General features: G+C 35.7%; 1 protein-coding gene across 2 annotated transcripts in view; it reads right to left on the bottom strand.

Moving 5' to 3' along the window:
• RABEP1 (rabaptin, RAB GTPase binding effector protein 1) overlaps positions 1-15,371 on the bottom strand; it is a 104,213-nt gene that overhangs the window by 48,420 nt on the left and 40,422 nt on the right. The window lies entirely within an intron of this gene.

Below are 15,371 nucleotides of genomic sequence, written 5' to 3'. Positions count from 1 at the left end.
TATGTTATAAAATGTTAACCTAGAAAATGAAATCATTTTAATGAAATCATTTTAATAAAGGTAAGATTTATGGTATGCTAGGTATCACAAATCAATTAATTATTAACTATCTAACCAGACAGTGATTAAGGTGATAGTTTTAGAGCTAAATTTAGTCTCTTTCACTCACTGGCTAAATGAGCTTATTTAACCTCTCTGGCCTCAGTTTCCACATCTACAAAATGGGGATAAAAATACCCACCTCAAAAAGTTGTTTTAATGATAAAATAATTTATTGAAAAATGTTTATTAGTACAGTACCTTGCTCAAAGTAAACATTCAAGATATGGTTAATAAAAGACAAAGGAATGCCATAGTACATGGCAGTTACTAGATCCAGGTTTTTTAAAAGTTAGCATTAATTTCTCAGCACCCCTTTACCATCTCTTAAATATTAAGTTGATTTGATGTGCCCACTACATGATTTAAGCCTAGGCAGGACATACGTTTGGCCAAACTGACTTCAAAAAGGTAAACATACCACTAGTATATAGAGGTGCGTTTGTTTTCCCATACCTTACCAGCAGTCACTGTTTGCCTTTTTTTTTTAATTCTTGCCAACATCATGCATAGAAATGGTGATAGTTTTTTTTTTTTTGTGAGGAAGATCAGCCCTGAGCTAATCCTCCTCTTTTTGCTGAGGAAGACCGGCTCTGAGCTAACATCTATCGCCAATCTTCCTTCTTTTTTTTTCCCCCAAAGCCCCAGTAGATAGTTGTATGTCATAGTTGCACATCCTTCTAGTTGCTGTATGTGGGACGCGGCCTCAGCATGGCCGGAGAAGCGGTGCGTCGATGCGCACCCGGGATCCTAACCCAGACAGCCAGTAGCGGAGCGCACGCACTTAACCGCTAAGCCACGGGGCCGGCCCAAAAATGGTGATAGTTTTAATCTCTATTTCCCTACTAATAGAGAAGTTGAGTATCTTTTCATACATTTATTAGTGACCAGTATTTACTCTTTGGTGATATCCTTCATCTGTGTTTCCAATGAATTGTTTTTCTTCTGATTTGGAAGAGTATTTTATATATATTGGATATTAACCCTATTTTCTCTTATAAAACTTTTCCCAGTCTGCTGCTGTTTGTCTCTTATCTTCTTTTTTATATCTTTTGCCATCTAAAAGTCATGAGACATTTATGCAGAAGCACTGTTCATCTTTGCAAAGTCATCAATTTCCTTTACAGAGCACAATAACTAAGCTGACTGGCCATAAAAACAATTTAAGATCTAACTCGACCACTAACCAGCTGTATGACTTTACGGGAATCATAAGGCCCTCAAGGCAGGATAGTGGCAACACTTTTCTGCATAAATTGCTAAGTACTTGAAAAGATAAAATACATAATATCAATTAAAGAACTTTTAAAAGCTGTGAATATATTCATCATTATCAAACAATCACAGGACTTAACAATTTTGTAGTATAAGTAACAAGGGAAAAAAACCTAGTCATGCTAATTTACAGTAAAGTCATTTCAGAAATCTCTACTCTCAACATCAGTTTCACATCATTTTGTCACCATTATTAAAATATTCTGAATGACCCAGAAGCTGAGCAAAGATATAAACACATGAAACCACAAAGTGTGTGTGTGTATGTGTGTGTGCACCCGTGCATATCAACTCCATATTCTAAGTGTTAAATTGTTTTGTAAAACGAAAAAATAAAAGAAAAAGCATTACTTCTGGAACACTTTATTCATTTCTGAGAACTACAATTTTGTCAAGGCTCAAGTTTATATACTGAACACCTCCTCATGCTAATTATCCCTGCTACTTTTGATTTTTTGGAAATTACGCAGAGCTATTCCCTGCCATGTTGTCAATATGAACAGAAAAACTGCAAACAAATACCAAACCTAAATACTTATTTTTGGCATGTTTCCACACAGTCAAAAGCCTGGAGGAAGATTAGGTCAAATTTTATTTTTGACTTCCTTTATATATATTTACACATAATTAGATAAGATATAATATTATGTTATATTACTTTAAGTATATGTATATATGTTTAAACCAGGAAATAAATAGAAGTTAAAAATAAAGTTGGAAAAACTTAAATTTTTTCTAGCAAAGCATAACAAACATGTTAGCCAACTGTACAAGTTATTATTAAAGAATAATTATTGGGGCCAGCCCCCTGGCACAGAGGTTGGGTTTGGTGTGCTCCACTTCAGCAGCCAGGGTTCAGATCCCAGGTGCGGACCTACACCACTCGCCCGCCATGCTGTGGCGGCGACCCACATACAAAGTAGAGGAAGATTGGCATGGATGTTAGCTCAGGGCTGACATTCCTCAAGCAAAAAAAGAGGAAGACTGGCAACAGATGTTAGCTCAGGGCGAATCCTCCTCAGCAAAAAAGAAAAAAAAAGTAATTGTTTTTGTATGTGTAATTATGAAGATTTTCAAACATACTCAAAAGTTGAGAGTATAATACAATAATCCTTCACATACCTATCATGAAGATTCACCAATTATCAAGATTTTGCCACATTTATTTCAATTATCCTTTTCTGCTAAAGTATTTTACAGTAAGCCCCAGAAACCATATTACATTATCTAACATACTACATATGCGTTTCCAAAAACATGGATATTTTCTTATATAAACACAGTCACTGTTACACCTAAAAAAATTTACAATTGCTTGATATAATCTAATAACCAATCTGTTGTAAAATTTTTCCAATTGCCACAAAAATGTTTTTTGAAGATTTGCTTGAATTAGGATCCAAACAAGACACTTCATTTGGTTATACTAATGCTTTATAAAATATTTCAAACATGGAGATAAACATAAGAATTCTATAATGAACATCTACTATCACCTAGCTTCATCAGTTTTTAATGTTATTTCTACATCTGCTTTAATTTCTTTTTAACTTTAAGAAATAAAACATTACAAATACACTACGTTCCTCAGAGGTAATAACTATCAAGAATCTGGAGTGCAACTATGACATACAACTATCTACTGGGGCTTTGGGGGAAAAAAAGGAGGAGGATTGGTAATAGATGTTAGTTCAGAGCCGGTCTTCCTCAGCAAAAAAAAAAAAAGAGGAGGATTAGCATGGATGTTAGCTCAGGACTGATCTTCCTCACATACACACACAAAAAGAATCTGGAGTTGTCATTACCATGTATATTTTACACCTTTACTCTCTGTTGCAGGTTTTTAAAAGCTTAATGCTCTCGTTGCATAGTATTCTTCTGCAATTACCCCTTATCCCACAATATTGTTTTTGAGACTGTCAGTACACGTAACTACTTCATTCGTTAATTGCAATACCATATACCAACATATCAGCTAATACATTCATGGGAATTCAGGTGTGAGGTAGGAATCTATTTTTTATATATAAATGTTCCCACTGTTCTATACCTATTGCCCAAGTCTTTACCCATTTTTATAATGCCATCTATGTCATATATCAAGTTTTCACATATGTGAGGGTCTTATTATGAAACCTCTATTCTATAAAAATGGTCTATCTGTCTATTCTCATGCCAAGATTATACTGTCTAAACTAATATAGCATTATTTATACTATTTTGTCTACTATTGTATGTGTTTAAATTTTTCCATAATAAATATTTTAATAAAAAGGCCATGATAGTTTTGAATAAAGTAGGGGGACTTGCCCTACCAGATATCAAAAGTCATTATAAGCCTAATGTACCCACCACCCAGCTCCAGCAACCATAAACCCATGGGCAATCTTGTCCCATCCATCCATGTGCACTCCACAATATATTATTTTGAAACAAGTCTTAAACATTTTTTAAATTAAGAAACTTTATTTTTTAGAGCAAAGATAGGTTCACAGCAAAACTGAGCAGAAAGTACAGAGTTCCCACATACTCCCTACCTTCACCCACACGCAACCTCCCCTACTGTTGACATCTCCCACCACAGCAGTACATTTGTTACAACTGATGACCCTATAATGATACATCATTATCACTGCAAGTCTAGAGTTTACATTTGGACAATGTATAATATCATGTACCCCCCCCCACTGTGGTATCATACAGAATATGCCCTAAAAATCCTCGCTGCTCTGCCTATTCATTCCTCCTTCACTCTTAACCCTTGACAACCACTGATCTTTTTTACTGTCTCCACAGTTTTGCCTTTTCCAGAACATCATACAGTTAGAATCATACAGTATGTAGTCTTTTCTGATTGGCTTCTTTCACTTTATAATATGCATTTAAGTTTCCTCTTTGACTTTTCATGACTTGATAGCTTGTTTCTTTTTCATGCTGAATAATACTCCATTGTCTGGACGTAACACTGCTTATCTGCTCACTTACTGAAGGGCATCTTGGCTGCTTCCAAATTTTGGCAATTATGAATCAAGTTGCTATAAACATGCACGTGCAGGTTTTTGCATGGACATAAGTTTTCAATTCATTCAGGAAAATACCAAGGAGCAAAACTGCTGGATCATATGCTGAGAATATGTTTAGTTTTGTAAGAAACGGCCACACTGCTTTCCACAGTGGCTGTACCATTCTGCATTCCCACCAGCAATGAATGAGAGCTCCTGTTTCCCCACAGCATCAGCAGCATTTGGTGCAGTCGGTGTTTCAGAGTTTAGCCTAACAGGTGTGTAGTGATAGCTCATTGTTGTAATATTCACAGACTTATGCAACCATTACCACAACCAATTCTGGAACATTTTCATCACCCCAAAAAGAAACCCAGTATTCTTTATCACTGCCAATCCTCCAGCCCCCCAGTCCTAGGCAACCACTAATCTACTTTCTATCCCTATTGGTCCCCTATTCTGGACATATAAATGTAATCATACATTATGTGATGCTTTGGGACTGGCTTCTGCCACTTAGCACATGTTTTCAATGTTCATCCAGGTTGTAGGCAGTTTCAGTACTTCATTTCTTTTAATGGATGAATAATAAAAGCAATTTGTTTACCCATTCATCAGTTTATGGATATTTGGGTTGTTCCCCACTTTTTGGTATTATGAATAATGTTGCTATGGAAATTCACATACACGTTTATGTATGCACATGTTTTCTTTTCTCTTGTGTTACATCTAGGAGTGGAAGTGCTGGGTCAAATGGTAACTGTATATTTAACCATTTGAGGAACTGAAAGACTGTTTTTCCAAAGCCGCTGGACCATTTAACATTCCTGCCAGCAGAGTATTAGGGTTTTCATTTCTCCACATCCTTGCCAATAGTTGTTACTGACTTTTTGACATAGCCATGCTAGTGGGTGTGAAGCGGCATCTCAAAATTGTAATTTTGATTTGTGTTTCCCTGATAGCTAATGACACGGAGTATCTTATCATGTCCTTATTGGCCATTTGTGTATCTTCTTTGAAGAGATGTCTATTCAGATCTATTGACCATGTTTAACTGGGTTGCCTTTTTATTACTGAGTTGTAAGAGTTCTATATATAATCTATATAGAAGTCCCTTATCTGATATAAAATTTGCAAAATTTTCTCCCATTCAATGGGTTGTATTTTCACTTTCATGATAGTGTACTTGGAAGCACAAAAATCTTTTTTTTTTATATTTATTTATTTATTTATTTATTTTCCCCCCCAAAAGCCCCAGCAGATAGTTGTATGTCATAGGTGCACATCCTTCCAGTTGCTGTATGTGGGACGCGGCCTCAGCATGGCCGGAGAAGCGGTACGTCGCTGTGTGCCCGGGATCCGAACCCGGGCCGCCAGCAGTGGAGCGCGCGCACTTAACCGCTAAGCCACGGGGCCAGCCCTAGGAAGCACAAAAATCTTTAAATTTGATGAAATCCAATCTATCTAATTTTTTATCAGTTACTTCTGCTTGTAGTGTCATATCTAAGAAATCACTGCTTAATTCAAAGTCACGAAGATTTACCCCTCTGAATAAGAGTTCTATAGTTTACCTTTTAAATTGAGGTCCTTGATACACTGAGTTAACTTTTGTAGATGCTAGGGGCCCAACGTCACTCTTTTGCATGTGGATATCCAGATGTCTCAGCACAATTTGTTGAGAAAACGATTCTTTCCCAATTGAATTGTTTTGGTACCTTGTAGAATATCAATTGCTCATATATGTGAGGGTTTACTTCTGGATTCTCTATTCCATTGAACTATGCCTATCCTAACGCCAGCATCACACTGTAGTAAGTTTTAAAATTAAGAAGTTGAGTCCTCCACCTTTGTTCTTGTTTCCCAAGAACGTTTTGGCTATTCTGGCTCCCCAGCATTTTCATATAAATTTTAGGATCAGCTTATCCATTTCTACAAAGAAGGCAATTGAGATACTGAAAGAGACTGCATTAAATTTGTAGATCAATCAGCAGAGTATTGCCAATATTAAGTCTTCTGATGTACAAACATGGCATGTCTTTCCAATCTTAGATCTTTTTAAATTTTTTCACAGTTTATTTGAAGTTTTCAGAGTACAAGTTTCACACTTATTTTGTTAAATTTATTTCTAAGTATATTATTCATTTTGATGCTATTGTAAATGGAATTTTAATTAAAAATTTTAAGTTTCCTTAATTTCATTTTCAGATTATTCATTGCAAGTGTATAGAAATACAATTGATTTTTTATATTGATCTTGTATCCTGCAATGTTGCTGAACTCATATTTAGTTTTTTAGTGGATTCCCTATAATTTTCTACATCAAAAAGGTCATCTGAAAATTGAAATAGTCTTTCTTCTTCTCTTCCAATTTGGATTCCTTTTTTTTTGGCCTAATCGCCCTGGAGAACCTCCAGTCCAACGATGAACAGAAGCTCCAGTTCAATGATGAACAGAAGTGGTGAAAGTATCATTGTCTTATTCCCAATCTTAGGGAGAAAGCATTGTCTTTAACCACTTAGTTAAGTATGATGATGAATAGCAGCAGAGCATTCTGATATAGTGCCAGAAGATCAGAGGATGGCACAAAAAGACTGGGCAGGGTACTGCTCTGCTATACACAGGCTCACTAGGAGTTAGAATAGACTCAAGGGTACTAACAACAAATGGTGATGTTAGCTGTGGGTTTTTTGTAGATGCCTTTTATCAAGTGGATGAAGTTTCCTTCTATTCCTAGTTTAATGTTTTTATCATGAAAGCATGTTGGATTTTGTCAAATGCTTTTTCTGTGTCTATAGAGATCATTTGTTTTATTTTTTATGCTATTAATGTGGTCTATTACATTAGTTGTGGTGTATTACATTAACTGATTTTCAGGTGTTGAACTTTGCATTCTTAGGATAAATCCCACTTAGTCATGGTGTATAATTCTTTTTATGTATTGCTGAATTTGGCTTGCTAGTATTTTGTTGAGGATTTTTGCATCTATATTCATAAGAAGTAGTGGTTTGTAGTTTTTTTGCTTGTGATATCTGTGTTGGTTCTGGTATCAGGGTAATACCAGCCTCATAAAATGACTATGGAAGTGTCTCCTCCTGACCACTTTTTAGAAGAGTTTGAGAAGGATTACTGATAATTCTTTGAACACTCGGTAAAATTCACTACTTATGCCATCTGAGCCTAGGTTTTTCTTTTCCTTTTTTCTGTGGGTAGTTTATTCATTACAAAATCAATCTCTTTATTTGCTATGGGTCTATTCAGATTTTCTATTTCTTCTTTAGCAAGTTTTGGTGTTTGTATCTTTCTTAGGAATTTGTCCATTTCATCTAAGTTTATCTAATTTATTGGCATAAAGTTGCTCATAGCATTCCCTTATAATCCTTTTATATTTCTGTAAAGTCACTAGTAATGGTTCCTCTATTCATTTCTTGGTCAATCTAGCTAAATATTTGTCAATTTTGTTGGTCTTCCCAAAGAATGCCCTATTGGTTTCATTGATTTTCATTATTGTTTTTCTGTTCTCTATTTCACTGATTTTTACTCTAATCCTTATTATTTCTTTCCTTCTACTTGCTTTAAGTTTCATTAACTCTTCTTTTTCCAGTGTCTTAAGGTGGAAGATTAGGTTATTGATTTGAGATATTTCTTCTTTTTTAATATAGGCCTTCATAGCTATATACATCCCTCTAAGCACTGATGTAACTGCATCCCATAAGGGTTGGTATGTTGTGCCTACAATCTCACTTATCTCAAAGTATTTTCTAATTTTGTGATTTCTTCTTTCAGCCACTGGTTACTTAGGACTGTGTTATCCAATTTCTACATATTTGTGAGTTTCCCAAATTTCATACCATTGTGGTCAGAGAACACACTTCATATTATTTCAATCCTTTTATATTCAAATCTTCTATTTCCTTGTTAATCTTCTCCTTTTTCTTCTACTCTTTACTGAAAGTGGAGTATTTATTTAATTAATTTATTTTTTTGTGTGTGTGAGGAAGATCAGCCCTGAGCTAACATCCATGCTAATCCTTCTCTTTTTGCTGAGGAAGACTGGCTCTGAGCTAACATCTGTTGCCAATCCTTCTCCTTTTTTTTTGTCCCCAAAGCCCCAGTAGATAGTTGTATGTCATAGTTGCACATCCTTCTAGGTGCTGTATGTGGGACGCGGCCTCAGCATGGCCGGAGAAGCGATGCATCAGTGTGAGTCCGGGATCCGAACCCGGGCCGCCAGTAGCAGAGCATGCGCACTTAACCGCTAAGCCACGGGGCCGGCCCTGAAAGCTGAGCATTGAAGGATACAGCAAACTCCATATTTCTCCCTTCATTTCTGGCGGTTTGCTTCCTGTATTTTGGGACTCTGTACTTAGATGTGTACATAACTATTTTATCTTCCTGATGGATTGGCCTTTCACCACTATAAAATGTCCCTCTTTATCACTAGTAACATTTTTTGGTTTAAAATCTATTTTTTTTTCTTTTTTTTGTGAGGAAGATTAGCCCTGAGCTAACATCTGTTGCCAGTCTTCCTCCTTTTGCTGAAGAAGACTGGCCCTGGGCTAACATTCGCGCCCATCTTCCTCTACTTTATATGGGACGCTACCACAAGCATGGCTTGATAAGTGGTACATAGGTCCACACCTGGGATCCAAACCTGCGAACCCCAGGCTGCCAAAGCAGAGCACACGAACTTAACCACTACACCACTGGGCCAGCCTCCTAAAATCTATTTTGCCTGATACTAGTATCGCCACTGCAGCTTTCTTAGGGTTGCTGTGTACATCTTTTGTCAGCCTTTTACTTTCAATCTATTTGTATCTTTGAATCGAAAATGTATCAACTACGGACAGTAAATAGTTGAATCTTGTTTTATTAATAAGTCTGACACTCTGTCTTTTGTTTGGATTGTTTAATCCATTCACATTTAATATTACTGACATCACATTAATATTGGATTTAAGTCTGCAACTTTTGTTTATACATCTTATGTCTTTTCATTCTTCTATCCTTTTATTGCTTTCTTTTGCATTAAGTAATTTCTAATGTAATATATTCCTTTCATAATTGTTTCACTATATTCTCTTGTGTTATTTCCTTAGTGATTGCTCTAGGGCTTAAAATATACATCTTAACAAAATCTACTTCAGATCTATACAACCTTAATTTCAATGAAATATAGAAATATTACTCCTCTATAGCTCTATTTCCTTTTCCATGTCTATGCTACTACTGTTATATACATTGCTGTCTATATGTTACAAACCCAATGATACACTGCTATAATTATTGCTTCACATAATTGTCTTTTAAAGAAGCTGAGAGGACAAAGGAGACCAAGTATATATTTATAGCATGTGTTGTATTAACCTTCTTATTTACCATCTCTGGCTTTTTTCACTAGATCCTGTGGGTGTCATTTCCCTAGTCCAACACAGCTTTCCTCCCACCCAATCATTTGTGCTGATATTGGCGAATATATTACATTTCCACTTGTTAAAGGTCCAATAAAACAATAATTTACATATTGCTTTATATAATTGCTTCTTAAAACCATTAAGAAATATTTATTCATACTGTTATAATCACACAATTATCTTTACTAGGGACTCTCTGTTTTTTCATGTGAATTCAAATCACTGTCTAGAATCACTTGCTTTCAGCTAAAGAACTTCCTTTAGAATTTCTTGTAAGGCAGTCCATTAGGAAAAAATTCTCTCAGTTTTTGTTTATCTGAGATCATCTTTTTTTCACTCTCATCTTAGAAAGATGCTTTGCTGGATACAGGATTCTTGGTTAACATTTTTTTCCTTTGAGCACTTTAAATGTCATTCCACTGCCCTCTCAGCTCCACTGTTTCTGATGAGAAGTTAGCTGTTAATCTTATTGAGGTTCCCTTAGAGATGACAAGTTGTTTTTCTCTGGCTCCTTTTAGGATTTTCTCCTTGTCTTTGGGTTTCAACATTTTTACCGTGATGTGTCTGTGTGTGGATCCCTTTGCACATCTCTATCCTACTTCAAGCTCAGGGAACTTTTTAAATGTGTATATTACTGCTTTTCATCACATTTGGGAAATTTTGAGCAATTATCTCTTCAAATATCTTTTCTGTCTCTTTCTCTCTCGCCTCTCCTTCTGGCACTCCCATTACACATATGTTAGCACACTTAATGATGTCTCACATTTCTATGAGGCTCTGTTCATTTTTATATTTTCTTTCTGTTCTTCAGACCTGATAATCTAAAGTGACCCATCTTCCAGTTAACTAATTCTTTCTTCTGCCAGTTCAAATCCACTTTTGAGCCCCTACAGTGAATTTTTCATTTTAATTATTGTACTTTTCAACTCCAGAATTTCCATTTGGTTCTTTGTTACGATTTCTCTTTACTGATATTCTCCATTTGATGAAACGCTGTCACACTTTCTTTTACTTCTTTAAGCACGGTTTTCTTCAGCTCTTTGAACGTATTTGTGACTACTTTGAAGTCTTTGTTAAATCTGACATCTGATCACTCTTACAGGCACTGTGTGCTTTCTTCCTTTATATGGGTCACAGTTTTCCTGTTCATTTCATATCTTCTAAATTTTTTTTTGGTTGACAATGACATTTTTGATAATATATTATAGCAACTCTATCTCTGGTTCATCCCCACCCCTTCCAGGCTTATTATTGTTGTCTGCTGTTTATTTGTTTAGTGGTTGGCTGGATTATTTTAGTAAAGTCTATTTCTTCTCCCCTCCCCCCCCCCACTCTCACAGTATGAAGCCTCTCATGTTGGTCCTCAGAAGGTACAGCCTTGGGCATGTGCACAGTCACTCAGGGATGACAGTTTTTTCAGGAATTCTGTGTGTATGTCTTTCCCTGAACACAGCCATCTGTCAAACTCCACTTAATTGCTGGTGCTCTTCCTCTCTCAGTGACATAGCTGGTTTAGGAACAGAGTACTGAGAGAGAGCGACAGAGTGGTAGCCTCTGGTCTTCTTGGCTTGCTTCTCCCAGCATGGAAATTCCACCCCATAAACAAGCTAGGGCAAGGGTTATCAGGGCCCCAGTATTCTTAGTACACCACACTCAAGGTAGAGCCTCCCTTCCAAGAGTGGGGATTGGGTGGAAGAAAGGAGCTCCAGACCTCGCAGCCACACTCAACCAAAACTCAGCCTCTACAACAGGTAGCTAGGCAGGGGAGAGGATAATTCCGTAACCCTCACCTGTGAAGAGAGAGAGAGAGACCTGTGTTCTTGGCATTATCTGCCCGGAGTGGAGTTTCCATCACACCAAGCTGGGAGGGGAGAAGGAGGGAACAGTCCATGGATCAAATGCCACAGACTCTGTTTTTAACAAGATACAGTAGATTTTCTTGAAGAAATGTTTCATTTGCTGTATGCCTCTAGGACTACTTCTAGAGACTTTAAATGGCTGTTTTTTTTGTTTTTTTTGTGTGAGGAAGATCAGCCCTGAGCTAATATCCATGCCAACCTTCCTCTTTTTGCTGAGGAAGACTGGCCCTGGGCTAACATCTGTGCCTATCCTCCTCCACTTTATATGGGACACTGCCACAGCATGGCCTGACAAGCGGTGCCTCGGTGCGCGCTCAGGATCCGAACCCGGGCCACCAGCAGTGGAGTGTACGCACTTAATGGTTGTTTTTTAAAATAATTTTCACCAGTTTTGCTGAGGAATGGGAGCTCCTCACACTACTATACCAGAAGTAGAGCTGTCAAACTTATCATTCACCTTAATATTTCAGTATGTATCTCTAAAAGGACCATTTTTTAAAAATATACATAAAATTTACCATCTTAACCATTTTTAAGTGTACAGTCAGTGGTGTTAAGTTATTCACATTGTTGTGTGATCAATCTCCAGAACTTTTCATCTTACAAAACTGAAACTATACCTATTAAACAACAACTCCCTATTTGTCCCTCCTCCAAGCCCCTGGCAACCACATTCTACTTTCTGTTTCCTTAATTATTTCAGATACCTCATATAAGTGGAATTAATACATTATTTATCTTTTTCTGACTGGCTTATGTCACTTTGTAATGAAAATTTTCACACCTGAAAAAATTTAATAACACCTAAAGTATCATCAAACATCCAGCCAGTGTCAAAATTTTCAGTTGTCTAAATTTTTTAATAGTTCAGCTCTTTGAATCACATTCCAAATAAGGTCCATACATTACAGTTAGTTAATATGTATTTGAAGTCTTTTTTATTCTATAGGTTTCACCTCCACCTCTTTTTCCCTTGCAATTTATTTACTGAGGAAACTAGGTTGTCTTGTAGAACTTCTCATAGTCTGGACTTTGCTAACTGCATACCTATAATATAGTTGAACTTATTCTTTTGTTCTTTGTATTTCTTAAAAATTGGTGGATCAACACAGTGGGTCACGTCACCATCTTCTTGATCCTGTTCTTCTTTGTACAACTGAAGATTGTGTGGAAGATCCATGAAGGAAAAAAGAGATTTTAATTGCAATTGCTCTGTATTTATAGACTGAGGTAAGAGTTAGTATCTTTATGACATTGAGTCTTTCCACCTATGAATATGGTATCTCATTCCATTTATTCAGATTTTCTTTCATGTCCTTGAACAGTTTTATAACTTTCCTCTATAAAAGTTTTATATATCCTTGGTTAGACTTATTCCCAAGTGACTAAGGATTCTGATTTTGTTTTTCTTCTCTTTTATTTGCTTCAGGATTTCTTGTTCTTTTATTACTTCTCTAATTAGTTGTTACTGGTACAGAAAAACATTACTAATTTTTCTATATTAATCTTTTTTTTCCCAAATTTATCAATATTTTCCATACAGTGAGTGTTCTTTTTTTTTTTTAAATAATTTTATTTATTTATTTATTTTCCACCAAAGCCCCAGTAGATAGTTGTATGTCACAGCTGCACATCTTTCTAGTTGCTGTATGTGGGACGCGGCCTCAGCACAGCCGGAAAAGCGGTGCATCGGTGCGTGCCCGGGATCCGAACCCGGGCCGCCAGCAGCGGAGCGTGCGCACTTAACCGCTAAGCCCTGGGGCAGGCCTTATATTAATCTTCATTCCAACAATATTAACTCTCTTTAGTTCTAATAGTGTGGATTCTCTTGGTTCCCGTTAATAATAATATGGACTCCACATAGAGACAAAACTAGCCTTAACTATTCAAATTCTATAACATTTCTTTTTATTTTATCGCATTGGCTAGAAGGACCTCTAGTACAAAAATGAATTAAAGTACTGATTACAGGTCCTCTTGTCTCATTATGACATATGATATTGGTTTCTAATAGAAACATTTTCTAGGCTAAGGCAGGTTCCTTCAATTCCTAGTTTGCTAGGAACTAGTATGAACTCATACTACTAAAAGGTATTAAATGTTATTAAATGTCCTTTCCTGTTTTTCTCATTTAATATGTCAAAATAGTGAGTTACATCAATAGATGTTGTAACATTAAACTATCCTTGCATTCCTAGTATGCATGGTCATGGTATACTACTTTTTAATACTCTACTTAAGTCAATTTTACTTAGGATTTTAAACTCTATGGTCATAAATGAGGTTGGTTTATTGGCAGCATACCAGTATAATTAATACTCATTAATGCCTCTTGTTTAGGTATCAAGGTTATACTAATCCCACAAAATGAACTGGATGGCTCTCTTTTTCTTGTTTCTGATATAGTATGTAAATGATAGGAACAAATGTTTCTTGAAGATTTAACAAGATTTGCCTATAAAACCTATGCCTGTGGCATTTTTTGTAAATAAGAATTCTATTTATTGATTCAGTTTCTCTTATGGTTATGGTTTATTCAGGATTTCTATTTGAGGTAATTCTGCTAATTCATATTTCCTGAAAAATTATTCATTTCATCTAAATTTCCAAATTTTTTGGCATAGTACTCTTATGCTTTTACATCACTACTACATCAGAAATCATGTGTCCTTTTTCTTTTTTATTAGTTTTCTCCAAAAGATGTGCTTTTGATTTTACTGAGCTTCTTAACTGATACTTTGCTTTCTATTTCATTAATTTCTATTATTAATTATTTTCTTTCTTCTACTTTCTTTGGGTTCACTCTTTTTCTAGCTTCTGGAGTTGAACACTTAGATCGTTTATTTTCAATCGCTTGTCTTTTAATATATTAATTTCAATAAACGCTTTTAAAGTTATAAGCTTACTCTCAAAGTATTGTTCTAGCTGCATCCCACAACTATCTTCATCGTATTCTAAGTATTCTGCAATATCCATTGTGATTTCCTCTTTAACTCATGCGCAATAGGAACACAATCTTAGTTTCCAAAATTTTAAAAAACATATTTACATTGTTGTTTAAAATCTTTCTAACCGCATTAGGTAAGAAAACATGGTAAGCAGCTGGATTTTTAAAATATGCTGTCTTCCTTTTAGATGTAGACAGTTTTTTAAGTGTTCCTTACGAATATAAAAGGAATGCATATTTTCGGTTTCTTGGGTACAGAATTCCTAGAAGATCAAGCTTTTTAATACTCTGTTGCTTAAAGCTATTATATCTTTACCTATTGCTTGATCTAGGAATTGATATAATGTTAAACATCTCCTATGTGTGCAGTCATCAATTTCTCCTTGTAATTCTATCACCTTTTGTTCTATAGGATGTGTGACGGCCATTTTGTTAGGTACATAGGAGTCCGTGATTAGTACATTTTGATACATTGTTTCTTTCGATATGAGATAGCCTTCTATATCCCTTCACTGTTTTTGCCTTAAACCTCAATCTTGTTATTATTACCTTGTTTTACTTTCTCCTTTTAAAAAAATAAAGTGAACTAGGAAGTTTTTTGGTTTTGTTTTTTATAGTCAGATTTATCAGTTTCTATGGTTGGTATTGTTTCTTATATCCTATACATTCCTTCTATGTTTACTTTTCTTCTCACAAATGTTATCTTCACTAGTTCTTCTGATGATTTATGTGGGTGATAAATGTTCTTAGTTTTTGTACGCCTGAAATATCTATTTTG

The sequence above is a fragment of the Diceros bicornis genome, chromosome 18 (assembly GCF_020826845.1).
Source record: "Diceros bicornis minor isolate mBicDic1 chromosome 18, mDicBic1.mat.cur, whole genome shotgun sequence".
In the NCBI taxonomy this organism is placed as follows: Eukaryota; Metazoa; Chordata; class Mammalia; order Perissodactyla; family Rhinocerotidae; genus Diceros; species Diceros bicornis.
Note: the sequence above shows the minus strand (reverse complement) of the source record. Positions and strands in the feature narration are given on the sequence as shown.